The following is a 3,220-nucleotide window of genomic DNA, read 5'->3' as shown; positions in this document are numbered from 1 at the left end:
GCGGTTTGCAAACCGACGCGGTGCATTACCGCCACCAACTGTTTGGGCATGGAACTGAGAGGGGAGGAAGACGAAAGAAAGAAAGAAAGAAGGTGGTGTTAGATAATATCTGTGCTAATTCTTTGTTTTATGTTAGCTATTAAGTATTTGTGTTATTTGTTTGGAGGTTCTGAGAAATATGTTAAGTTTTACTCTATCATATGTCCAGGGGAGACCACCCCCTGTTGGTGAGAGCCAGTAACATTAGAAATGTCAGACTAAACCACACCCACTGTTAACACCCACTGTATAAAAGGGTTGTACAAGTTACTTCAGGGGCTTTTCACAAGATGAACACTGTCTGTGAGGGTCCCAGGCCTGGTTTCTAACGTGAACTTGAATAAACTCAAAATGAGGAATACAATGGTTTGGTTTTTGGTAAGGGGCAGAATTTTACATAAAAGAACCAGGTAGAAATAACAGTGGGTAAGACACTGTATCCTGTTTTATCACAAATTGTAACAAAAATCTGCCCTATACTCATAAATCAACCCTCATGAGATACAAGAAAAAAACAGTGCTGATGAATCAGTTGAAAAGTTGAATCAGAATCAGTTGAATGAATGAATGAATGAATCAGTTGAATCAGATGAAAAGTTTACATACCCTGGCAGAATTTTTGCTTTTTTGGCCATTTTTCAGTGAATATGACTGATAACACAAAAACTTTTTTTCACTCATGGTTAGTGGTTGGGTGAAGCCATTTATTGTCAAACAACAGTGTTTCCTCTTTTTAAATCAAAATGACAAGAGAACTACCCAAATGACCCTGATCCAAAGTTTCCATCCCCCTGTTCTTAATACTGTGTGTTTCCCCCTTTAACATCACTGACAGCTTGGAGTCTGTTGGGGTGGTTGTGGACGAGGCTCTCTGATGGTGAAGCTGCCACTGAATATGTTTCAGACTTTATTTACATCAATTACAAAGAAATACAAACAGTATGACACTTTATGGTAAATCTGCATGGAGTAGACAGTTCTTAAAAACTAAGTGACTGTGCAAGAAGGAGAAGAGTGAGGAAAGCCACCAAGACACCCAGACAACCCAGAAGAAGTTATAGGCTTACGTGGCTGTGATTGGAGACGTTATAGAAGTTATAGGCTTATGTGGCTGTGATTGGAGACGTTATCAATCAATCAATCAATCAATCAACTTTTTTCTTGTATAGCGCCAAATCACAACAAACAGTTGCCCCAAGGCGCTCCACATTGCAAGGCAAGGCCATACAATAATTATGAAACACAGTCTACGTCTAAAGCAACATAACCAAGGGATGGTCCAGGGTCACCCGATCCAGCCCTAACTATAAGCCTTAGCGAAAAGGAAAGTTTTAAGCCTAATCTTAAAAGTAGAGAGGGTGTCTGTCTCCCTGATCTGAATTGGGAGCTGGTTCCACAGGAGAGGAGCCTGAAAGCTGAAGGCTCTGCCTCCCATTCTACTCTTACAAACCCTAGGAACTACAAGTAAGCCCGCAGTCTGAGAGCGAAGCGCTCTATTGGGGTGATATGGTACTACGAGGTCCCTAAGATAAGATGGGACCTGATTATTCAAAACCTTATAAGTAAGAAGAAGAATTTTAAATTCTATTCTAGCATTAACAGGAAGCCAATGAAGAGAGGCCAACACGGGTGAGATATGCTCTCTCCTGCTAGTCCCCGTCAGTACTCTAGCTGCAGCATTTTGAATTAACTGAAGGCTTTTTAGGGAACTTTTAGGACAACCTGATAATAATGAATTACAATAGTCCAGCCTAGAGGAAATAAATGCATGAATTAGTTTTTCAGCATCACTCTGAGACAAGACCTTTCTGATTTTAGAGATATTGCGTAAATGCAAAAAGGCAGTCCTACATATTTGTTTAATATGCGCTTTGAATGACATATCCTGATCAAAAATAACTCCAAGATTTCTCACAGTATTACTAGAGATCAGGGAAATGCCATCCAGAGTAACGATCTGGTTAGACACCATGCTTCTAAGATTTGTGGGGCCAAGTACAATAACTTCAGTTTTATCTGAGTTTAAAAGCAGGAAATTAGAGGTCATCCATGTCTTTATGTCTGTAAGACAATCCTGCAGTTTAGCTAATTGGTGCGTATCCTCTGGCTTCATGGATAGATAAAGCTGGGTATCATCTGCGTAACAATGAAAATTTAAGCAATACCGTCTAATAATACTGCCCAAGGGAAGCATGTATAAAGTGAATAAAATTGGTCCTAGCACAGAACCTTGTGGAACTCCATAATTAACTTTAGTCTGTGAAGAAGATTCCCCATTTACATGAACAAACTGTAATCTATTAGACAAATATGATTCAAACCACCGCAGCGCAGTGCCTTTAATACCTATGGCATGCTCTAATCTCTGTAATAAAATTTTATGGTCAACAGTATCAAAAGCAGCACTGAGGTCCAACAGAACAAGCACAGAGATGAGTCCACTGTCTGAGGCCATAAGAAGATCATTTGTAACCTTCACTAATGCTGTTTCTGTACTATGATGAATTCTAAAACCTGACTGAAACTCTTCAAATAGACCATTCCTCTGCAGGTGATCAGTTAGCTGTTTTACAACTACCCTCTCAAGAATCTTTGAGAGAAAAGGAAGGTTGGAGATTGGCCTATAATTAGCTAAGATAGCTGGGTCAAGTGATGGCTTTTTAAGTAATGGTTTAATTACTGCCACCTTAAAAGCCTGTGGTACATAACCAACTAACAAAGATAGATTGATCATATTTAAGATTGAAGCATTAAATAATGGTAGGACTTCCTTGAGCAGCCTGGCAGGAATGGGGTCTAATAAACATGTTGATGGTTTGGATGAAGTAACTAATGAAAATAACTCAGACAGAACAATCGGAGAGAAAGAGTCTAACCAAATACCGGCATCACTGAAAGCAGCCAAAGATAACGATACATCTTTGGGATGGTTATGAGTAATTTTTTCTCTAATAGTCAAAATTTTGTTAGCAAAGAAAGTCTTGAAGTCATTACTAGTTAAAGTTAATGGAATACTCAGCTCAATAGAGCTCTGACTCTTTGTCAGCCTGGCTACAGTGCTGAAAAGAAACCTGGGGTTGTTCTTATTTTCTTCAATTAGTGATGAGTAGAAAGATGTCCTAGCTTCACGAAGGGCTTTCTTATAGAGCAACAAACTCTTTTTCCAGGCTAAGTGAAGATC

Source organism: Thalassophryne amazonica, chromosome 3 (assembly GCF_902500255.1).
Source record: "Thalassophryne amazonica chromosome 3, fThaAma1.1, whole genome shotgun sequence".
Classification (NCBI taxonomy): domain Eukaryota; kingdom Metazoa; phylum Chordata; class Actinopteri; order Batrachoidiformes; family Batrachoididae; genus Thalassophryne; species Thalassophryne amazonica.
Note: the sequence above shows the minus strand (reverse complement) of the source record.